General features: G+C 45.7%; 1 long non-coding RNA gene across 1 annotated transcript in view; it reads right to left on the reverse strand.

The window, feature by feature from the left end:
* The window catches only part of LOC104003621 (uncharacterized), a 30,614-nt gene extending 6,863 nt beyond the window's left edge, over window positions 1–23,751 (reverse strand). The window contains exons 1-2 of the long non-coding RNA XR_676303.3: window positions 23,663–23,751; window positions 3,593–3,657 (exon numbers count right to left, since the gene is read on the reverse strand). This is a non-coding gene — a long non-coding RNA (uncharacterized LOC104003621). The remainder of the gene's footprint in view (window positions 1–3,592; window positions 3,658–23,662) is intronic.
* Between the last annotated feature and the right edge of the window lie 1,537 nt (window positions 23,752–25,288).

Raw genomic sequence — 25,288 nt, forward strand, 5'->3', positions numbered from 1 at the left:
CCTAGGCACAGTTCTAAAAGCTGCGTGTGCACGATCTCATTTCATCCTCCCGGTACCACTTTGGGGAAGGTAACACTATTGCCTCCACTTTGCAGAAGAGGAAACTGAGGCAGAGAGAAGGGTGATGACTTGCTGAAGGATACAGAGCTCATTACAGTGGAGGTTCAGGGTCTGAGCTCTAGAAAAGATGCTCCACCCTATGAAGGAAAAGGTTCATTGGTATTATCTATCTATCTATATATTTTTTTCTGGGATGGAGTCTCACTCTGTTGCCCAGGCTGGAGTGCAGTAGTGCGATCTCAGCTCACTGCAAACTCTGCCTCCCGGGTTTAAGCTATTCTCCTGCCTCAGCCTCCTGAGTAGCTGGGATTACAGGTGTGTGCCACCACACCTGGCTAATTTTTGTATTTTTAGTAGAGACGTGGTTTCACCATGTTGGCCAGGCTGGTCTCAAACTCCTGACCTCAGGCCTAAATCACGCCCGGCCTAAATCATTTGAATTTGCTAACTCATTCATGTGTTGATAATATAAATAAATAATTTTTAAAGTGTCCCCTTGCGCAAACCAATGATGAAAGCAGGCCATGAATAGAGGCAGGTGATCAGCTCCGCTCTGTGCCCCGGAGTACCCTCAAAATAAACCCCAAGGCTCAGGACCAAATATAGATGATGACAGGCTAGGCGGTGGCTCACACACAAAAAATCAGAGGTGGATAAGAATCTATATCTGCACCTGCCAGGAGCCAGGTCGAGGAGGATTAAGAGTTGGGGGAGACTTTCCACTGTGCCCATTCTTTCTACATTTTGGGTCATATGAATGTATTATTTTTTCCAAAGTTGAATTATTATTTTTGTTTTGTTTGTTTTGTTTTTTTGAGGCGGAGTTTCACTCTTGTTGCCCAAGCTGGAGTGCTATGGCACGATCTCGGCTCACCGCAACCTCCGTCTCCCAGGTTCAAGCAATTCTCCTGCCTCAGCCTCCCAAAGTGCTGGGATTACAGGTGTGAGTCACCGCATTCAGCCTGAATTATTTTTTAAAAACTTTGATAGGATATAAATGAAACAAAAAATTTTTTTTTTTTGAGATGGAGTCTTACTCTGTCACCCAGCCTGGAGTGCAGTAGTTCAATCTTGGTTCACTGCAAGCTCCGCCTCTCGGGTTCACGCCATTCTCCTGTCTCAGCCTCCCAAGTAGCTGGGACTACAGGCACCCTCCACCCCGCCCGGCTAATTTTTTGTATTTTTTTAGTAGAGACGGGGTTTCACCGTGTTAGCCAGGATGGTCTCGATCTCCTGACGTCGTGATCCGCCCACCTCGGCCTCCCAAAGTGCTGGGATTACAGGCGTGAGCCACTGCGCCCGGACTAATAATTTTTTTAAATAAAAAATATGAAACTGGCCCGGGCACGGTGGCTCATGCCTGTAATCCCAGCACTTTGAGGGGCCGAGGTGAGTGGATTACCTGAGGTCAGGAGTTCGAGACCAGCCTGACCAACATGGTGAAACCCTGTCTCTTCTAAAAATACAAAATTAGCTGGGCGTGGTGGCGCATGCCTGTAATCCCACCTATTTGGGAGGCTGAGGAAGGAGAATCGCTTGAATCCAGGATCTGGAGGTTGCAGTGAGCCGAGATCACGCCATTGCACTCCAGCCTAAGCAATGAAGAGCGAAACTCTGTCTCAAAAAAAAAAAAAACAACAACAAACAAACAAAACAAAACAAAACAAAAAACTGAAAAGGTTTCAGAAATGCAAAGGCAACATGTCCCAAAGTATTAAAATGGTACAACCTTGCTTTTGACGTGAAGGTCAGTTACAGAACGAAATTAGCCAGCAAGCAGGTGAGAGCAGAGATTAAAATGGTAATGAAGATGGCCATTCCACAGCCTTTTCTAACTACATGGAAATTATCTTCCTTGACAGTAGCCAGCCTGTGCTTACTACATTCTCTCTCTCTCTCTTTCTCTCTTTCTCCTCCCACCTGCTTGCCATGACCTATTTCATAGTCCTGGCACGTGTGAAATGCCTGCCAAGAACTGCAGAAGACAGAGACACAGTGCTCCAAAAAGGTTGAATGGCAACTTTATCATGGACATTTTGGTGATTACAATATCTACATTTCCTGGGGGGTCTCAGAATCACAGAAATTATTTCAAGTTAGTCCGAGGCTGCTCAAAGCTGACGTCAAAACATCTGAGAGAAAAGGTTAAGTAAAAAATCTGGTTGTTTCTATAAAACTGGACTCATTCGTTCAACGGCTATGTACTGAATACCTACCACGTACCAGACCACGCTGAGGACCAGCCAGAGGCAAGGCAGGCACCTCAGGCACAAAAGGCAAGAAGGCCTCACTCTCTGTCGCTGCTACACCTGCAAAACCCCTAGCGTAAGGTTCCCTTTGCATTTCCTGCCCGTGGTGCCTGCCTGGCCTCATCCTAGTGCCTATTCCATACCAGACGCTGTTCTAAGCACTGACGCTGCAGCAGTGAACAAAACAAAAAGAAGCTGGACAAATGCTCAAGTCTCCACATTTCAGAATTGGATATTTTGGTGCTGAATTGACTGTGTTAAGAAACAGAGGTTGGCTGGATACAGTGGCTCATGTGCGTAATCCCAGCGCTATGAGAGGCTGAAGCGAGAGGATGGCTTGAGCCCAGGAGTTTTGAGACCAACCTGGACAACACAGTGAAATCCCAGCTTTACAAAAAATATGAAAATTAGCTGGGCATGGTGGTACACGCCTGTAGTCCCAGCTACTCGGAAGGCTGAGGTGGGAAGATCACCTGAGCCTGAGGAGGTTGAGGCTGCAGTGAGTTGAGATTGTGCCACTGCACTCCGCCTGGGCAACAGAGTGAGACTCTGTCTCAAAAAAAAGAAACAGGTCAGACGCGGTGGCTCACGCCTGTAATCCCAGCACTTTGGGAGGCTGAGGCGGGTGGATCACCTGAGGTCAGGAGTTCGAGACCAGCCTGACCAACATATTGAAACCCCGTCTCTACTAAAAATACAAAAATTAGCCAGGCGTGGTGGCACACGCCTGTAATCCCAGCTACTTGGGAGGCCGAGGAAGGAGAATCACTTGAACCTGGGAAGCGGAGGTTGCAGTGAGCTGGGATCATGCCACTACACTCCAGCCAGGGCAACAAGAGCGAAACTCCATCTCGGGAAAAAAAAAAAAAAAGAAACAGAGGTCTTTGCCCACTCTTCAGCTTGGAGTTACTAAGTGATCTCAGTCTTGCTTCAGTTGACTTCTTACTCTGCATCCCCAGGTAGCCCTTTGTTGTTCAGGACTAGCTTGGACAATGGAAAGCCCCATCTTCTGAGTGCTCCCCAATGTCTGGGGCTATAGATAGATTGACCAATGCAATCTATGTCATGCCCCATGAGGTGGGACCAGTGATTCTCACCACTTTCCAAACTGAGGTCACAGTTGGTCTGAAAGCTGGGAGGGTTCACCCATAGAGAAAACTGGCCAAGACAAGATTCAGATCTGGCGTGGGTCCGAGAGACTCCTGCAAGGGTGTACTCTAGCACTCCACACATTACTTAAGGTTGGTTGAGCTCTGAGGTACAGATATATGTTGGCGACTTACTGAAGGCTGCAAAGCTCATTAAGATCAGGGGTCCAGGGTCTGAGCTCTTCAAAAGATGTTCCACCCTAGGAAGGAAAACGCTCATTGTTATCATCATTGACGTTTGGTCACTTGGGGTTTATTTTTAGGAAACTCCTAAAAATAATGTGTTTTAGGACACACAGTGAAACTGATCATGTGTCTCCATTCATGGCCTGCTTTCATCATTGGTTTGTGCATGAAGACACTTCTAAAATTATTTATTCATATTATCAATATATAGATATATTAGCCATTGCTTCTCCCTGTCAAGTATAAGACCTGACAAGACTATCATCCCCGAGGTGACCCCCGAAGTGCTATCATTACTCACCATCCTACCCTCTGGCCCAGCTGCAAAGAATGGGTCTAGCTTAGCTTTCTGATCCTTTCTGCCATCCCAACCCAATCTGCTCTGATTCGTCACTTCCTCCCTAAGCATCCTCACCAAAGCCCTTCAGCACCAGTGTCAGCAACAACAGCCAATATGCCCTGGGTCTTCCTTCCTGTGCTCTTTCAAATAACAAGATTATTACTGGACTGCCTATTATATGCCAGGCCCTGTGATTGGCACTGGAATGCAACAATAAGCAAAAACAGACATGGTACCCATCTTCATTTAGCCCACAGTCTAGTGGAGGGAGGTGGACATCAGTTAAATAATCACCCCCAAGTACGCAGAAAGATCTTATTGCACACTATGATAATGGATATGGAGAAAAAGTGCCAGGCACCACCACCAGGAGTTGGAACTGGTCCAGGAGGGCTTCTCTGAGGAAGGGACCTTGGACCTGAAACCTGTAGGATGGGGCAACTGGGTAAAGTGGGCAGAGATAGCCTCTGGGCAGAGGGTTGAGCAGTGACACTGGAGAGGAAGCCAGAGGCCCACTTGGGAAAGACCTTGAGATGGATCAGAGGCAGGTGATGGGGGGCATCCACGGGGTCTTACTCTGAGCATTCATGGGATTCAGTTTGGGTGCAATGCAGTCGCTGCCGGCTACAGTTGGAGAACTCACTGGAGGGAGGTGAGAGTGCATGGGAAGACCAGTGAGGAAGCTCCTGCCCGTCTACAGGTGATGGACGATCGGGATAGTGGGGTGGTAGCGAGGTGCAAACAAATGGACTCATGATGTACTTGGAGATTTGGTGATGGAGTGCACGAGGGATAAGGAGCAGAGTGAGGGGTCCCTGACCTCCTGCTCGAGCAAATAGAGCAACAGTAGATCCTCAGGTGATCTTCACAAATTCAAACCATCCTTCCCTCCCTTGCACAGGCAAGAAACAACATTGAAGTATCTACATTGAAGACAGAACTTTGTGTTCCTATTTGTTTTTCTCTATGCTAATTAAAATGCCCTTTGTAATGGCCGGGCATGGTGGCTCACACCTGTAATCCCAGCACTTTGGGAGGCCGAGGCAGGCAGATCACCTGAGGTCAGGAGTTTGAGACCAGCCTGACCAATATGATGAAACCCCGTCTCTACTGAAAATACAAAAATTGGCCGGGCACGGTGGCTCACGCCTGTAATCCCAACACTTTGGGGGGCTGAGGTGGGTGGATCACCTGAGGTCAGGAGTTCAGGACCAGCCTGGCCAACATGGTGAAACCCCATCTCTACTAAAAATACAAAAAAATTAGCCAGGCGTGGTGGCAGGCGCCTGAAATCCCAGCTACTGGGTGGGTGGGGGGCTGAGGCAGGAGAATTGCTTGAACCCGGGAAGGGGAGGTTGCAGTGAGCCGAGATTGCGCCATTGCACTCCAGCTTGGGGGACAAAAGCAAGATGCTGTCTCAAAAAAAAAAAAAAAAGTACAAAAATTACCCGGGCATGGTGGCATGTGCCTGTAACCCCAGCTACTCGGGAGGCTGAGACAGGAGAATTGCTTGAACCCGGGAGGCAGAAGTTGCAGTGAGCCCAGATCGTGCCATTGCACTCCAGCCTGGGCGACAAGAAAGAAACTCTGTCTCAAAAATATATACATAAAAACAAAACTAATCACCCTTTGTAAATCAATCCAGAGGAAACTTTTCCTTTTTTTGCCAATGAAATTATGTCGAGAAACCTGAATCTCATCTCTTTTGTCTTCATGTCTGTTACATTCTCAAAAGACACACTATTGCTCAGTGTCAGGGTAGGATAATGAGCTGATCAGAAACAATTTTCATGTCATTTGAAGCTTAATTTCATTAGCAAATAAAAACTGTTTGAAATACCACCATTGGTCCTCTAAAGTTGATTTAATCAATTTAGGAAGGTCTCAGCTTCTCAGGTTGAAAATCGATTAAAGTGATTTTTCCTTCATAAAAGTTTATAGCTCTGCAGGCACACACAGACTCCTTAGACTTGCAAAGCCACATCCATATTATTTTCCAGAATGATCGTTACCGAAAAAAAGTGAGTTGCAGAGCAATAAGTAGATATGATCTCGTTTATGTATAAACAAAACAAAGCAGTGACAAAAGCTAAAACTGAAAATCACTCCAAATTCAGCAGCATTGGCATCACAGTGGAGCTTGCTAAAAATGGGGAATCTCGGCCGGGCGCAGTGGCTCACGCCTGTAAATCCCAGCACTTTGGGAGGCCGAGGCGCGTGGATCATGAGGTCAGGAGATCAAGACCATTCTGGCTAACACGGTGAAACCCCGTCTCTACTAAAAATACAAAAAATTAGCCGGGCGTGGTGGCGGGCGCCTGCAGTCCCAGCTACTCGGGAGGCTGAGGCAGGAGAATGGCGTGAACCCGGGAGGCGGAGCTTGCGGTGAGCCGAGATCGTGCCACTGCACTCCAGCCTGGGCGACAGCGAGACTCCATCTCAAAAAAAAAAAAGAAATGGGGAATCTCAGATCCTACCCAAGACCCATTGAATCATTTTAACAAAATCAACAGCTGATTCTTCAGCACATTGAAGTCTGACAAGCACTGCTGTAACAGTTCTTTTTCTTTTCTTTTCTTTTTAAGACAGGTTCTCACTCTGTCACCCAGGCTGGAGATCACAGTCCACCACAGCCTCCTGGGCTCACGCAATCCTCCTGCCTCAGCCTCCCGAGCAGCTGGGACTATAGGTGCATGCTATCATACCCAGCTAATTTTTTTCTTTCTTTTCTTTTCTTCCTTTTTATTTTTATTTTTATTTATTTTTTATTTTTTGTAGATACAAGGTCTCACTATATGGCCCAGGCTGGTCTCAAACTCCTGGACTCAAGCAATCCTTCCACCTCAGCCTCCCAAAGGGCTGGGATTATAGGCGTGAGCCACCACACCCAGCCTATATTTATATTTCTACACACACACAAACACTTGTGTGTGTTATATATGTAGATAAATATATTATCTATGTATCTAATATATCTATTATCCTAGACATACATAGATATGTGTATATGAATAGAAATATAAATGCATAGAAAGGTCTGGACTAAACTGCTCACGGTGGTTAATTTTGAGAAGTTTGGATTTCAAAGTGAATGTGGTGGTGAATAGTAAGTGGGAAATTCAAAGGGGGCTTTCACATTTTACCAGATATACCAGATAACCTAGATTTACTGATCTAGGCGCCCACCACCACGCCCGGCTAATTTTTTTTGTATTTTTCAGTAGAGACGGGGTTTCACCGTGTTTGCCAGGATGGTCTCCATCTCCTAACCTCATGATCTGCCCGCGTCTGCCTCCCAAAGTGCTGGGATTACAGGTGTGAGCCACCATGCCCGGCCAGACAGAACTGCTTAATGCATTACTTGGGTAATTTAAATTTAAATATTAAGATAGTATAAAGCTGAGGACCTAAAAAACTAATCTTACAAATAACACGGACATCTCAAGTCCCTCCTCTCTTTGACCTACCAATTCCTCCTGGGGGGAGGTGCCCTCAGAATTACTCACACATGTGAGAAATGATGTGCAACCGAGATAATTCACAGGAGCACTGTTTGTAATAGCCCAATATTGAAGACAACTTAAAGGCCCATCATAGCCCGGGCACGGTGGCTCACGCCTGTAATCCCAGCACTTTGGGAGGCCCAGGCAGGCGGATCACTTTAGGTCAGGAGTTTGATACCAGCCTGGCCAACATGGTGAAACCCCGTCTCTACTAAAGACACAAAAATTAGCTGGGTGTGGTAGCGCATGCCTGTAATCCCAGCTACTTGGGAGGCTGAGAGAGGAGAATCGCTTGAACCTGGGAGGTGGAGGTTGCAGTGATCCAAGATCGCATCACAGCACTCCAGCCTGGGTGACAGAGAAAGACTGTCTCAAAAACAGTAAAGGCCCATCATTTGGGAATTGGTTAAATAGAATAAAGGACATTTACAGCGTAACACTATACAGTCATAGAAAAGAGAGATCAAAGGGCTGGGCGTGGTGGCTCATGCCTGTAATCCCAGCACTTTGGGATGCTGAGGTGGCAGGATCACCTGAGGTTAGGAGTTTGAGACCAGCCTGGCCAACATGGTGAAACCCCGTCTCTACTAAAAACACAAAAATTAGCCGGGGGTGGTGGCACACATCTGTAATCCCAGCTACTCAGGAGGCTGATGCAGGAGAATCACTTAAACCTGGGAGATGGAGGTTGCAGTGAGCCGAGATCGCGCCACTGCACTCCAGCCTGGGTGACAGAGCGATACTCTTGTTTCAAAAAAAAAAAAAAAAAAAAAACAAGATCAAGCTCTATATGTGTTGAGATGGAACAATGGCCAAGAGCAATGGTTCATGCAAGGACAAAGGTGCTGAGCCATCTGGATGATATGTTGACAACTGTGTAGAAAGGGAGCGGGGAGTGGAATACATATTTATATTTGGTTGTATATGCACAGTGTAGCTCTGAGTATCATATTATACAACATAAAGGAGTAGTGGTTGACTATGAGAAGGGGAACAAATGGGTGGCTGTGGGACAGTGGTTAAGGGACTTTTCACCATTTGTTAAACTTGGTGATTATTTGAAGCACTTGGATGCATTACCTATTCAAAATCTTACTAAAACAAGAACAAAACAAACAAACAGAAGCTTCTAGGATTCTTTTATTTCTCTGAGAATCCTTACTCCTGGGAACTACATCTGGAGAACTCATTGTGAGCCCAATAACACAGGGGCTTGGTTTCCCATGAAAAGAAGGCTGCCTTTCAAGGAAGGAGAGGGACATTCTCCATCCTGAGGGGACACCCCCCACACACCCCATGCTTCCTTTATTGCCATTTCGTCCTTTGCTGCTCTTATTTGATGTGGCTCAGCTTTTTTTTTTTTCTTAAAGTTCCCACCAGTTCTCTTTAAAGACAGCACCAAAACTAAAACTAAAAACCAATTTAATTTTACTTTTAAAGCACTCCCCCCCTTTTTTTTTTAATTTTTACAATAATGAAGATCTTATTCTAGGATGAAAGTAACGAATAGGAAAGAGCTGTTTATTCTTCCTTCTTCCCACCCCTGAATATTGAAGTAAAACTAAATAACAATGAAAGTGACTAGGAACAGCAGACAAGGGGAAATATGTCAGAATGAGAACATCTCATGTCATCTCCAGGGCTGGGGGAGAAACATCTTTCCTGGTACAAGGTCCCAGTACCGAAGAAATACAATTTTTCAAAAAGTTCTGTAAGTGATACATGCTCGTTACAAAAAATATCTACCATTTTCAAAGCTTAGAAGGCAGAAACTCCTTGTTAGTTGGTAATTTCTTTATCTCTCTCATGCTTTCCTGATATCTGAATTACGCTTGAGAAAAAGAGGAAAATAAAACAAGACAGAAAATAATGCTTCCTTAGGTAAATACAATCAGCTAAGAAAGGCTTCCAAGAAGAAGCATAATTCACTGAGTCCCAGTTTATTGAGAGAATCCCCAAACAAACGACTTTTGTGAAGGGATCAGTCTCAGCCACCATAACTTAGCATACAATAGGATGGCTTAATAAAAGAGGTTTCCAAAGGCCAAGATGGTTATCAAAGATCTCCCAAGGAGAGAGGGAGAAGAAGAGACAGAGAGAAAAAGAGAGAGAGAAAGAGGGAAGGAATAACCTTCTGGAATGTTCCCAACTATCTTTCCAGTTAGCATTCATGAATACGTGAAAGGTTTCATATCACTTGGAGTCCCACCCATTTTTCAAAATAGGAAGCTTCTGCTATTTTCTTCTGGATCCGTTATTGGGTCAAGAGAAGTCTCTGCCTCTTGTCCAGGACATTTGGATATTTCTTATTTGTTACTTACTTATTTATGAGATAGGGTCTCACTGTGTCGCCCAGGCTGGAGTGTAGTGGCACAACCATGGCTCACTGCAGCCTCGACCTCCCAGGTTCAAGTGATTCTCCCGTCCCAGCCTCCTGAGTAGCTAGGACGACAGGCACCATTGCACTTGGCTAATTTTAAAATATTTTTTAGAGATGGGGTCTTGCTATGTTGCCCAGCCTGCTCTCAAACTCCTGGCCTCAAGTGATCCTCCCCCACCTTGGCTTCCCAAAGTGCTCAGATTGCAGGTGTAAGCCACCCACTGCACCTGGCCTAGATTTGTAAGTTTATATAATTACTTTTCAATGAATGTTTTAATGAATGTCGCAATGAATGTCTCCCTCTTTACCTTAGATGACTGGGTGAAATAAACAACTCCTCAAATTTTGTTATGTTATTCTGCCATATTATATCACGTATGACCTATATTGTTATATTATATTACATATGTATGTCTATACATATGTTTCTGTGTATGTAGATGTTTATACATACAGCATATTAAATCCATAAAGCTTTTCGACAAAGGTGAAAGGTTGTAGGCTTCACAAACTTAAATAATGTAGGTTGTAGAGTCAGAGCAACTTCTGGTTGTCCCAGTGAACTTGGATAAGTGACTTAACCTGACTGGGCCTCCATGTCCTCCTGGCAAGTAGGGGTGGTAACCGCCCATATGGAGGGGGTTCCACAAGATAAATTTGGAAAGACATAGGCAAGTGGCACAAAGCAACGGTAGCTGTGGTTGTCCCCTCCGGACAGTGGTTATTAAAAAGACTTATAGGTTGGGCGCGGTGGCTCCTGCCTATAATCCCAGCACTTTGGGAGGCCAAAGCGGGCAGATCACTTGAGGTCAGGAGATCCAGACCAGCCCGGCCAACATGGTGAAACCCCGTCTCTACTAGAAATACAAAAATTACTGAGTATGGTGGCGCAAGCCTGTAGTCCCAACCTACTCAGGAGGCTGAGGCATGAGAATTGCTTGAACCCAGGAGGCAGAGGTTGCAGTGGGCCAAGATGGCGCCACTGTACTCCACCCTGGCAACAGAGTGAGACCTTGTCTCAAAAAAAAAAAAAAAAAAAAAAAAGATGTATGTTCCCAGCTTTAGGAGACTAACTTGGGGGCTGTGCAAACACAGGCTACTCTATTCAAATTCTGGATTTCTTTAAAAAACAAAACCACAAACACCAAAATACTCTGATAGTGCTTCAAAACCTCAAACTGGCCAGTGTGTGGCTCATGCCTGTAATCTAGCACTCTGGGAGGCTGAGGCAGGTGGATTGCTTGAGCCCAGAAGTTTGAGACCAGCCTGGGCCACATGGTGAAACCCCATCTCTACAAAAATGATAAAAGTTAGCCAGGCGTGGTGACTGTGGGCCTGTAGTCCCAGCTACTCAGGAGGCTGAGGTGGAAGGATCACCAGAGCCCAGGAGGTCAAGGCTGCAGTAAGCCAAGATCATGAGATCATGCCACTGCACACCAGCTTGGGTGACAGAATAAGACCCTGCCTCAAAAAAAAAAAAAAAAAGCCCTCAAATTCAGTGGTCTCAAAATTTAGAGTATATTCAGCTATTCAGCAAAAAAGAGAAAAGAATAAAATTCTTACTTGAGGCCGGGCATGGTGGCTCACGCCTGTAATCCCAACACTTTGGGAGGCCGAGGTAGGTGGATCACTTGAGGTCAGGAATTCGAGACTAGCCTGACCAACATTGTAAAACCCCATATCTACTAAAACTACAAACTTAGCCAGGAATGGTGGCACATGCCTGTAATCCCAGCTACTTGGGAGGCTGAGGCAGGAGAATCGCTTGAACCCAGGAGGCAGAGGTTGCAGTGAGCTGAGATAGCGCCACTGTACTCCAGCCTGGGTGACAGAGTGTGTGAAACTCCATCTCAAAAAAAAAAAAAAGAAGATTATGGTGAGCATTGCAATGACTGTGCGCACACTAAAGACCACTGAATTGGTCACTTTCGATAGGTAAATTGAGTATGAAGTATATCTCATTAAAGCTGTTATGAAACACATTTTAAGGCCGGGCGTGGTGGCTCACGCCTGTAATCCCAGCACTTTGGGAGGCTGAGGGATCACCTGAGGTCGGGAGTTCCAGACCAGCCTGACCAACATGGAGAAATACAAAATTACCCTGGGGTGGTGGCACATGCCTGTAATCCCAGCTACTCGGGAGGCTGAGGCAGGAGAATCACTTGAAACTGGGAGGCGAAGGTTACCGTGAGCCGAGATCGTGCCATTGCACTCTAGCCTGGGCAACAAGAGCGAGACTCCGTCTCAAAAAAAAAAAAAAAAAAAAAGTAAGAAACACATTTTAGTGCACTTTCATATGCCCTGGGCACGCTTGTTTAAAATGCAGGCTTGTACACTTTCTTCAAGGGATTTTGCTTGGAGAGACCATTCTGATGCCACCAGGGGCCTTTCAAAGCTTTGAGAAACACCGCAGGAGGCCTGACCCAAGTCTTATCCACCATCTAGACATCCACTGTGCCTGATGTTCCATCCTGAACACCTTGTTTTGTCCATCCTTTCTGAAATTTTATGTCCAGGTTGCTATCATTGCTTTATTTTACAGGGGAGGAAATGGAAGTGGTATAAAACAAAACAGCGAAGCTCAGGGCTGTGGCTTCAGCGGGCCTGGAAATGGGCAGATGGGGACTATAGGTCAAGTGTGTTCTCCTGCAGCCCACACCTGATCACTGCAGTTCTTTTTTTTTTTTTTTTTTTTTTTGAGACACAGCCTCACTTTGTCACCCATGCTGGAGCGCAGTGGCACGATCTCAGCTCACTGCAAGCTCCGCCTCCCAGGTTCACATGCCATTCTCCTGCCTCAGCCTCCCGAGTAGCTGGGACTACGGGCACCCACCACCATGCTAGGCTAATTTTTTTGTATTTTTAGTAGAGACAGGGTTTCACTGTGTTAGCCAGGACGGTCTCGATCTCCTGACCTCGTGATCCGCCTGTCTCGGCCTCCCAAAGTGCTGGGATTACAGGCGTGAGCCACCGCGGCCGGCCTGGTCACTGAAGTTCTAGCGGCACCTAGGAATGTGGTTGACACAGGCTTTTCTTGCTGTGGTGGGCCTTACTATATACGACACCTAATATAGTAAAATACGACCATATTTCACATTCAGTTAAACAAATGTGTGTAATTTTTGAAATGTTCTGAAATGTGCAATTACTAATTTTGCTCAGATAGAATATTTTGCTCTTGTGATTTTTTTTTTTTTTTTTGAGATGGAGTCCCGCTCTGTCGCCCAGGCTGGAGTGCAGTGGCGCGTTTTCGGCTCACTGCAACCTCCGCCTCCCAGGTTCAAGTGATTCTCCTGCCTCAGCCTCCCAAGTAGCTGGGTTTACAGGTGTGTGCGATCACACCTGGCTAATTTTTGTATTTTTAGTAGGGATAGGGTTTCACCATATTGGCCAGGCTGGTCTTGAACTCCTGACCTCAGGTGATCCACCCGCCTCGGCCTCCCAAAGTGCTGGGATTACAGGAGTGAGCCACCACACCCAGCTTGCTCTTGTGATCTAAAGACCTCTAAAAACCACCAGTTGCAGATGCCAGTTAGTACAATGTAACAATTTGTAGCCATTTGTGAATTCTCTGTATATATTTTATCACTTATTAAATTTTTATTTAATTTTTAGAGAGGAAGGGTCTCGCTCTGTCACACAGACTAGAGTGCAGTGGGGTGATCATAGTTCATTGCAGTCTCAAACTCATAGGCTCAGGCAGCTTCTCACCTCTGCCTCCCAAGTAACTAGGACTACAGGCATGCACCACCACACCAAGCTAATTTTTCAATTTTTTGTAGAGGCAGGGTTTTGTCATGTTGCGCAGGCTGGCCTCCAACTCCTGGCCTCAAGTCATCCTCCTGCCTTGGCCTCCCAACATGTTGGGATTACAGGCATGAGCCACTGCATCAGCCTCTGTCTATTTTTAAATTTGTTTTGGTAAGCCAGGATTTGATATTTTTCTTTGGTTCTTGCAAAGCTCTTGCGTCGTTGGATCTAGTACCGCAGCACCCTGTAAAAATATCCCTGAAAGTGTAGGCAAAGTCATGCTCGGTTTTGTGGTGGACGTGATCCCACTTGTTGTCTGGTTTCATTCACTATTTATCTCAAAGCGCATTTCTGATTTCTCTACTTCATTCTGTCCACTGTAGCCTGAGGAGGTGGAGGTGGGGCTCTGAAGATGGCTGAGAGGTGGGGACTGTGTCCAGGTGTGTCTAGTAATCTGAATATTTCTTAATCTTCCACTGTATGCAAATACTTTACTGAGCTACATGATAGGAAGAAATATAAAACAAAACCCCTTTAGAAGATTGCAAATGAATACTGTAGAAGAAGCTAGCAGGCATGTATAAGAAAAGATTCTTGACCTCAGGCATTATAAGAAAAATGCAAATATAATTAGTATATCTTTTTTTTCCTTATCAGATCAACAGATATCCAACCTTTTGATAATGCCGTCTTTGCAGGGTGTGGGGAATCAGGCTCTGACATACACTGCCAAGAGGGTGGGAGTTAAAAATGCTTTAGTCTCCTTGGGAGTATTTGGAAACATAAACTAAAATAGAAACTGTACACATTCCTTTTTTTTTTCTTTTGAGACAGGGTCTCGCTCTATCGCCCAGGCTGGAGTGCAGTGGCACGATCAGCTCACTGCAACCTTCACCTCCTGGGTTCAAGTGATTCTCATGCCTCAGGCTCCAGAGTAGCTGGGGCTACAGGCACGCGCCACCATGCCCAGCTAATTTTTTTTTTGTTGTTGTATTTTTATGAGAGACGGGGTTTCGCCATGTTGGCCAGGCTGGTCTTGAACTCTCAAGGGATCCACCTGCCTTGGCGTCTCAAAGTGCCGGGATTATAAGCATGAACCACCATGCCCGACTGAGATGTACATACTCTTTGACCTAACAATTATTCTACTGGAAATTTATCCTATAGACCCCCACTCAGGAATATATGATAAGTGATGTACGTATAAGGAAATACATTGCAACATTGTATGTAAAAGCTAAGTAATAGAAACAACCCAAATGTCCATTAGAGGAAGCTGTCAAAATAAGTTATGGTCATCTATGATATGGCATTGTATTTCTGCAGCTGGAGGCAGCTGTGTTTGAACTGATATTCTGTGAGAGATAGACTGAAATTAAAAACACAAGCTGGGGCCAGGTGCGGTGGCTCACGCCTGTAATCCCAGCATGGGAGGCTGAGGTGGTTGGATCACCTTGAGGTCAGGAGTTTGAGACCAGCCTGACCAACGTGGTGAAACCCCGTCTCTACTAAAAATATAAAAATAACCCGGACGTGGTGGCACATGCCTGTAATCCCAGCTACTTGGGAGGCTGAGGCAGGAGAATAGCTTGAATCCGGAAGGCAGAGGTTGCAGTGAGCCAAGATCATGCCATTGCACTCTAGCCTGGGAGACAAGAGTGAAGAGTGAAACTTTGTCTCAAAAAAGAAAGAAAAACACAAGCTGCCAGACTGTTTTGGATGCTACCAACTGAGTAGGAAAAAATATTAGGTTGAACCATGTGAAAGTACCAATATGAGACCATTTTTGACATATAAACACGACAGTTTCATGTACTTCAATGTCATATATAGGTATGTAGGGTTTTTTTCGTTTTTTTTTTTTTTTTTTTACTTTTTATTTTGAAGCGAAGATTCACATATTTTTTAGTTTTGCTTTTTTTTTTTTTTTGAGACGGAGTCTCGCTCTATTGCCCAGGCTGGAGTGCAGTGGTGTGACCTCAGCTCACTGCAAGCTCTGCCTCCCGGGTTCACGCCATTCTCCTGCCTCAGCCTCCCGAGTAGCTGGGACTACAGGCGCCTGCCACCACGCCTGGCTAATTTTTTGTATTTTTAGTAGAGACGGAGTTTCACCGTGTTAGCCAGGATGGTCTTGATCTCCTGACCTCGTGATCCACCCGCCTCAGCCTCACAAAGTGCTGGGTTTACAGGTGTGAGCCACCTCGCCGTGCCCGGCCTCACGTGTACTTTTAAGAAATAATAGATACTGTGTAAACTTTACCCAGTTCTCCTAATGGAAACCTCTTACAAAACTTTAGTACAGTATCATAACCAGGATGTTGACATTGATACATTCAAGATACAGAACATTTCCATTATCATAAAGATTCCTCATGTTATACTTTTATAGCCACACCCACTTCCCTCCAGGCCTAACCCCTCCTTCATCCCTGGCAACCACTAATCTGTTCTACATTTCTATAGTTTTGTCATTTCAAGAATGTTACATAAATGGAGTCATATAGTATATAATCTTTTGAGATCAGCTTTTTCTCTGTATTTATTTATTTTTTGAGATAGGGTCTCGCTCTGTCACTCAGACGGCAGTACAGTGGCACTATCTGGGCTCACTACAGCCTCCGACTCCTGAGCTCAATCAATCCTCCCACCTCAGCCTCCTGAGTAGCTGGGGCTATAGGTATGTGCCACCATGCCCGGAGATTTTTTTTTTTTTTTTGAGACAGGGTCTCATTCTGTCACCCAGGCTGGAGTGCAGTGGTGCGATCTTGGCTCACTGCAACCTCTGCCTCCCGGGTTCAAGTGATTCTCCTGCCTCAGCCTCCCAAGTAGTTGGGATTACAGGCACCTGCCACTGTGCCTGGCTAATTTTTGTATTTTTAGTAGAGACGGGGTTTCACCATGTTGGCCAGGCTGGTCTCAAATTCCTGACCTCAGGTGATCCGCCCATCTCAGCCTCCCAAAGTGCTGGGATTACAGGCATGAGCCACTGCTCCCAGCTGAACACAGTTTTTATTTCTCTGTGATAAGTGCCCGGGAGTGCAACTGCTGGGTCATGTGGTACTGCATGTTTAGTTTTTTTTTTTAACAAACTGACAGTTTTCCAGAGTGGCTGTAACACATGACATTACCTCCAGAAATGCATGGGTGCTATGTACAGAGTGGTAAAAAAAAAATCTCTGTCGCCAAACCATCTGAACTCTACTGAAAGTGGGGTGGGTGTGAACAAATGAACAAAATCTACATTGTATTAGACAAGGATAAGTGCTTTGGAGAGAATGAGGCAGCCACTGGGGGTGGGGTCTGCAAGGGTCTGGATGGATCAACTGCAGTGGTGAAAAGGGAAGGCTTTGGAGGGAAAGTGACACCTGAAGATAGAATAAATGTGTTATTGTGGAATGCAATGCTGCTCCACTGCCCCCCCACACCATTTTTTTTTCAATGCCTTGAAAAGACTTAATCCAGCCGAACTCTCTTCTCGCCTGCTTTCTTTTTTTTTTTTTTTTGAGACAGAGTTTCGCTCTGTCACCCAAGCTGGAGTGCAGTGGCACAATCTCAGCTCACTGCAACCTCTGCCTCCTGGGTTCAAGTGATTATCCTGCCTCAGCCTCCTGAGTAACTGGGATTACAGGTGCATGCCACCACGCTCAGCTAATTTTTTGTATTTTTAGTAGAGACAGGGTTTCACCATGTTGGTCAGGCTGATCTTGAACTCCTGACCTGAAGTGATCCACCCGCCTTGGCCTCCCAAAGTGCTGGGATTACAGACATGAGCCACTGTGCCTGGCTTGATTTTAGATTCCCATCTGATGTTCTCTATAACTTTGATGACTCCCCAAACAAAGGCTCCCAAACACACTCTGAGGCTTATGGTAATGAATTTAAATAAGCCAGCATGTGTACTGGGTGTAGCACATGTCCAGAAGCAGGAAACCCTCACTGTATAAGATGCTGTTCTGTCAGGAACATTGTAACATTACTGCTGCTGATATTATCATTTTCATATCCCAGAATGGGAATGGTTTCTTGCCATCCTCAGACAGAGTTGCCTCATCTTGATGACAGTGGTAGGATGAGTAATAATTATCTACCATTGTCTAACTTAGATATCAAGCACTTTGCACCTATTCTTATTGGGTGCTCAAAGAAACCTCAGGAGGATTATGCTATCAGTATAACTCCCTTTTTATAGCTAAGGCCATAAAGGCTCTGAGTGGCGAAGTGGCCCATGAGGGTCTCAGAGCAATAATGGGGAAGAATGAGATTTTGAATCCTAAAGCACTAGAGGAAATGTTCTTCAACTCTGCCTCAGAGGTGTCCTGGAAAATCAGACCGGAAGAGTATTCACCAAATTTAGTATTTGTGCTGCAACGATTGGAAATCCATAAGTAAAAGAATGAAAGTGGACTTTTCCCTCACACCATATGCAAAAATTAATTTGAAATGAATCAATAACCTAAACAGAAGAGCTAAAGCCATAACACTCTTAGGAGAAAACACAGGAGGAAATTTTCATGAACTTGGAATTGGCAATGGGTTCTTAGATATGAACACACAAAACATGAGCAACAAAATAAAAAACAAAGCACAAGGAACAAAAGGAAATAAATTGGACTTCATTAATTTCTTTTCTTTTTTTTTTTTGAGGCAGAGTCTTACTGCTATCTCAGCTCACTACAACCTCCGTTCCCCAGGTTCAAGCAATTCTCCTGCCTCAGCCTCCCAAGTAGCTGAGAATACAGCTGTGCACCACCACACCCGGTTTCACCATGTTGGCCAGGGTGGTCTCAAACTCCTGACCTCAAGTGATCGTCCCACCTTGGCCTCCCAAAGTGCTGGGATTACAGAAGTGAGCCACCACACCCGGCCGGGACTTCATTAAATTTAAAAACTTTTGTACATCAAAGGACATTATCAAGGAAGGAAAAAGACAACTCACAGAATGGGAGAAAACATTCACAAATCAATCATAAATCTGATAAGGGTCTGGGATCTAAATTTTTTTTGTAGCCACCACGCCTGGCTAATTTTTGTGTTTTTAGTAGAGATGATGTTTCACTATGTTGGCCAGGCTGGTCTTGAACTCCTGATCTCAGGTGATCCAACCACTTCGGCCTCCCAAAGTGCTGGGATTACAGGTGTGAGCCACCACTCCCAGCCTGGGATCTAAAATTTGTAAGGCATTCTTGCAAAGCAACAAGACAAACAACTCAGTCAAAATATGGGCAAAGGACTTGAATAGATATTTTCTTCCAAAGAAGATGTACAAAAGGCCAGAAAGCACATGACAAGATGCTCAGCATCATTAGTCACTAGAGAATGCACTTCAAAATCACAAGGCATCATTTCACATCCACTAGGATGGTTATTATCAACAAAACCAAACAAAACACAAAAACAAACCCAGGCCGGGTATGGTGGCTCATGCCTGTAATCCCAGCTCTTTGGGAGGCCAAGGTGGTTGGATCACCTGAGGTCAGGGGTTTGAGACCAGCCTGGCCAACGTGGCAAAACCCCATCTCTACTAAAACTACAAAAATTAGCCAGGCATGATGGCACACGCCTGTAATCCCAGCTACCCAGGAGGCTGAGGCAGGAGAATAGATTGAACCCGGGAGGCGGAGGTTGCAGTGAGCCAAGATTGCTCCACTGCACTTTTGCCTGTGCGACAGTGAGACTCCATCTCAAAAACAAACAAACAGGCCAGGCGCGGTGGCTCATGCCTATAATCCCAGCACTTTGGGAGGTCAAGGCAGGTGGATCACAAGGTCAGAAGACTGAGATCATCCTGGCCAACACGGTGAAACCCCGTCTGTACTAAAAATACAAAAATTAGCCTAGCTTGGTGTTACACACCTCTAGTCCCAGCTACTCAGGAGGCTGAGGCAGGAGAATCACTTGAACCCAGGAGGCAGTGGTTATAGTGAGCCGAGATCGAGATCGCGCTACTGCACTCCAGCCTGGGCGATAGAGCAAGACTCCATCTCAAAAAAATAAACAAACAAAAAAACCAAAAAATAAGAAAACAGGCATTCAAATACACGTACATACGTGTTCAGAGTAGCACTATGCACAATAGCCAAAAGGTGTAAATATCCCAAATGTCCATCAACTGGTGAGTGCAGAAATGAAATGAAGTACTGTATAAGTTCTGTTGTACAACAGACTATTATTCAGCCATAAAATGGAATGAGATACTGATACGTGCTACAATGTGGATGAGCCTTGAAAAGATTACAGTAAGTAAAAGAAGCCAGACACAAAAAGCCACATTTGATTTTGTTGATAAGAAATAGGAATCTGAATCTGTTCACGTTAACCAGAATAGGCAAAGCCATAGCGAGATGCCGATTGGTGGTTGCCAGGTCCTGGGGGCTAGGGTAGAACTGGGGAGCAACTGCCTACTGGCTACAGAGTTTCCATTTGGGGTGATGAAAATGTTTCGGTGCTGGACGGAGGTGGTGATAACACAATGCCGTGAATATACTAAATGCTCCTGAATTGGTCACTTTAAAATGGTTAATTTTATGTTATGTGAATTTCATGTCAATTTTTTTTTTTTTTTTTTTTTTGAGACAGAGTTTCACGCTTGTTGCCCAGGCTGGAGTGCAGTGGTGCGATCTCGGCTCACCACAACCTCCGCCTCCTGGGTTCAAGCGATTTTCCTGCCTCAGCCTCCTGAGTAGCTGGGATTACAGGCATGCGCCACCATGCCCAGCCAATTTTGTATTTTTAGTAGAGACAGGGTTTCTCCATGTTGGTTAGGCTGGTCTCGAACTCCCGACCTTAGGTGATCTGCCCGCCTCGGCCTCCCAAAGTGCTGGGATTACAGGCATGAGCCACCGCACCCGGCTTCATGTCAATTTTTAAATTTCACGTTTGATTCCAGGGGTTGGGAGTTTGCTGCCCCTCATCATGGAGTTTGCTGTAGCCAGTGCAGGGGTGAAAAGGGAAGAGCAAAACAGGCAGATCTTGTTTAGGAGAGATACTGCAATTTATCTGATGCTGATCTTTTAAGTCACTTCTGGTGCCAAAGAGCACTGGACTTGGAGCCTGAAGAACTGAGACTTCCCGACATTTGGCCTTAAGCAAGCCTGAGCTTAGACTTTCTGAGCTTTTCCCGATGTTTTGTGTTGGGCAGCCCCATTTCCCTGGACAGCTGCAGGGATGGAGGGAAGTGATGGATGTATGCATGTGGGCTTGTTCCTTCCTTCTCTATTCCACAGGCTGTCAGTGTACAGGTATGTTTGCACACAAGAAAGATGTTGGTCCTGGGGTCTCAGAGGCACCAAAGAACGGGCCAGCTTTGTCCAATTCATCCAAAATCCAGTCAGTGGGGTAAAGAGGAAGCCATCACACCAGGCCTTTGCCAACAAAGCAGACAGGCTGCCCAGCCCAGGAGCTGCCCACTCTTACTCGCCTGTTGGTTTGAGCAGATGCAGCCATGACAGCAGGGTTACAAAGGCCACCCCAGCCAGGCCACCACCCTCCACCAGGGCTCTGCCAGGATGGATTGAACCCTGGCCCTCATGTGTTACTTGATGACAGCAAGATACCTGATAAGAAACTGTTTGGATGTCACAGAGAACACATTTTAACAGCCCAGAGAGGTGGGATTATCACAGAGTGGTGTAAAAGTAGCAAAATTATTTCGGATAAACCATGAAGGAATTTTATTACCCAGTGCAGTTATAAATCAAGTTCTCTGTAAATGCAATAAAACAATTGTTTAGTCTGCATGATTCATACCACAAACCTCAGGATTCTTGGTTTTGATCTTATTGCCGCAATAAACTGTCTAGACAGCAATTAACAAACTGTTTTTCCTTCAGATGTTTGGAGTGCTGGTACAGCGGGAATCGGCACTTAGAAATTCAGGGGCTTCTTCCTGGCTCCTATTAATTATCAGGTTGGGTGAGTGGGAAAAGCCCAGAATCTTCTCAGAATTAGCCTTCTGGAAGTGTCCTTCCCCTGTGAATGCGCCACTTCACCACATAATATTCACTTATAACTGGCAGGAAATCCAAATGTACAGATTTTCTTAAACCTTGGCCTGTCACTTTAGAGAGAAGTGAGCAGAATTAACTTTTTTTTTTTTTTTTTTTTTTTGGAGACAGTCTTGCTCTGTTGCCCAGGCTGGAGTACAATGGCATGATCTTGGCTCACTGCAACCTCCACCTCCTGAGTTCAAGTGATTCTCCTGTCTTAGCCTCCCAAGTAGCTGGGATTACAGGCATGCACCACCATGCCCTGCTAATTTTGTATTTTTAGTAGAAACAGGGTTTCATCATGTTGGTCAGGCTGGTCTCGAACTCCTGACTTCATGTGATCCACCTGCCTTGGCCTCCCAAAGTGCTGGGATTACAGGCATGAGCCACCATGCCACGCCTGGCCTAGCTTTTGTATATCCTTGGAGCAAAATTTATATACAGATAAGTCATTTCTTCATGTATTCATTCATTTATTCAGCATTAGGGTATAATAGTTTAGAACACTCACTCAGGAGTCTAATTGACTTTCGTGCCATTTCAGGTATATGATTTCACCTTCCTGAAGCTTATTTTGCATATGTTGAAAGTCATGGGGGGAAATTAAATGAAATTATCTGTGTAAATTGCCTGGAACATAATAAGAGCTCAAAACTATTCACTATTATTGTCTATCATCCATCATCTGTCCATCCACGTATTCACCATCCCTCTATCTAGCCATCCATCCACCCACCTATCCATCCATTCCTTCACCCTTCCTTTCTTCCTTCCATCATTTATTCACCTATCTATCCATTCTTCCTTTTTTTCTTTCCTTCCTTCCAACATTTATCCATCCATCCATCCATCCATCCATCCACCCACCCACCCACCCGTCCTTCCATCCCTCCCTCCACCTGTCCATTTATCTACACACTCACTCATTCATTCCTTCTTTGCCTGGTACTCTATGCCAGATTGTTGAGATTATAAAAACAAATAAGATATATCCCGACTTCATGGAGATCCCAGTTTAGATGGAAAGACAGCATTAGGTCACTGGCTGCAGGGGGCATCTGATCCTGAAGGACATAGTGAGAGAAAACCTGGGGAAGTGTTTAGTTTCTGGTCTAGCCCTGGTGATTTAAGACGATATGTGAGACGCACTCACCTCCCAGGGCTTCTGATGGCTCAGAGCTCAGTGGATGAACGTGGCTTCATCCACACAGTCAGTTACAGGGTGAGACTACACATTTGGCAAATGCCCCAAACAAACAAACAAACAAAATAATTTGGGTTCAAGGTAACAGTAAATCACACTCTTCAAACCTAAATGTTCTTCTCTAGGCTTCTTCCCACCTTTTCTTCCCTTCTTTCTGCCAACTCCTTCTCCTCCATTTTGCGTCAGACACCATGTGCATTGGGAGGATGTTGCTAGGTCACAGTGGGGACACTTGCTCTATTTACAGAGAAAACAGGGCTCCTCAGATTCACAGGGTTTGCAAAGGAAAGCCCTCCCAGAAAGGAATTCCAGCCTTCCCTTCTGAGGCTGGTGCAGCAGGGCTGGGGGCTGCAGGAACAGACCAGAGAAAGTGACTCAGAATTCCCTTCGGCTACAGTACGATTGCGAGAACCATTTTAAGTATGAGCTGTGGCTCCCCTCTCCCTTTTTCCTCAGCCTCCAGGGAGCTGCCATTTAAAAAATCTTGGCCTGGCCAGGGGCAGTAGCTCATGCCTGTAATCCCAGCACTTTGGGAGGCTGAGGTGGGCGGATCACCTGAGGTCGGGAGTTTGAGACCAGCCTGACCCCTGACCAACATGGAGAAACCCCGTCTCTGCTAAAAATACAAAATTAGCTGGAGGCTGAGGTAGGAGAATCGATTGAACCCGGGAGGCAGAGGTTGTAGTGAGCTGAGATCACGCCATTGCACTCCAGCCTGGGCAACAAGAGCAAAACTCCATCTCAAAAAAAAAAAAAAAAAAAAAAAAGAAAGTAAGTAATCCATTTCTTTCTCATGTACCAACATGCAGATAGAAGCAGTCCAGGATGGGTAGAGCAGCTCCTTTGGTAGAACCCACCTCCATTGCGCTGCCATGCCTGGCACGTTGCTCCCATCCCCATGGTCCAAGGGTCCTCTCCTCCACATCCCCATCCAGCCAGCAGAAAGGGGAGACAATGAAGGGAAGGCACACCCCAGAAGGATGTGCCTCCAAGGCCTCTCACATCACTGGAATGCTCTCCACATAGCCTAGGATTTAGTCACGAGGCCGCACAGGGGAGTTGAGCTCTTTGTTCTGGTTGGCCATGTGTCCATGTCTATTACTACACAAAAGTGGGGATGGCCATGGAGGGAGAACCAGCAAACTCTTTCATACCCTCCTATGGCCTTGATCCATCCAGTGGGTAGATTTCTGAGCCCCTCGCTTTCTCACTGCCTCTTCTGCTGGGAGCATGACTCCCGGGCTGCAGAAGGACAGGCTGGTGCATTGAGAGTCTTTAGGCTTTGCTTGAATTGCAAACGCTCTGGTTTTCTGGCAAGACGGAGGTAGGTCCCTGGGCAGAAGTGTCAGAAGACCTGGGGTTGCCTCTGAACCTCACTGTTTCTGGGTCTGAGACCTTGGACTCAGAAATGAAAAAAACCTCTGAACCTCAGTGAAATGGGGGAAAAAATAAATGACTTCCATAGAGTTATTGGGAAGACCAAATTGCATTACCAAATACATTCTGAAAAGGTAAAAGTTCTCCAAATGATTGTGTGTTTTATCATCTCCACCACCACCATTTTTCTTTTTCTATTTTTTTTTTTTTTTGAGACAGAGTCTTGCTCTGTTGCCCAGGCTGGAGTGCAATAGCGCGATCTCGGCTCACTGCAAGCTCCGCCTCCCGGGTTCACCCCATTCTCCTGCCTCAGCCTCCCGAGTAGCTGGGACTACAGGCACCCACCACCACGCCTGGCTAATTTTTGTATTTTTAGTAGAGACGGGGTTTCACCATGTTAGCCAGGATGGTCTTGATCTCCTGACCTCGTGATCCACCTGCCTCGGCCTCCCAAAGTGCTGGGATTACAGGCGTGAGCCACCGCGCACGGCCCATTTTTCTTTTTTCTTTATGCATGTATGTAGCTGAATTTGTGTAAGTACAATGGATCCATGATGAGAGTCTATTTATTGAATTTTTTTTTTTTCAGATGGAGTCTCACTCTGTCACCCAGGGTAGAGTGTAGTGGTGTGATCTTGGCTCACTGCAACTTCCGCCTCCTGGGCTCAAGTGATTCTCCTGACTCCCAAGTAGCTGGGATTACAGGCACCCACCGCCACGCCCGGCTAATTCTTGTGTTTTTAGTAGAGATGGGGTTTCGCCATGTTGGCCAGGCCGGTCTCGAACTCATGACCTTAAGTGATCCGCCCGCCTCCCAAAGTGCTGGGATTACAGGCGTGAGCCACTGCGCCTTGCCTAATTATAGAAATTGTATTTGGAGAGAAAGGTATAGTCTTTCTCTAAGCATTTCCGACATTACATTCTTTCAAAGCAACGCGAACAACTTCTGAAGGTACTGGTCTGGGCTCCAGGCTCAGATCTGGGTGGGGGAAGATTCTATGAACAGGTCCTGGTCAGGTTTGGGGGAGGCCCATGAGCAGGTCTTCTCACCAGAAGCAATATCCCCAGGAAACCAACCCACAGAATAGAAATTGAAAGAGCAAAAA

The sequence above is a fragment of the Pan troglodytes genome, chromosome 21 (genome assembly GCF_028858775.2).
Source record: "Pan troglodytes isolate AG18354 chromosome 21, NHGRI_mPanTro3-v2.0_pri, whole genome shotgun sequence".
Taxonomy (NCBI): Eukaryota; Metazoa; Chordata; class Mammalia; order Primates; family Hominidae; genus Pan; species Pan troglodytes.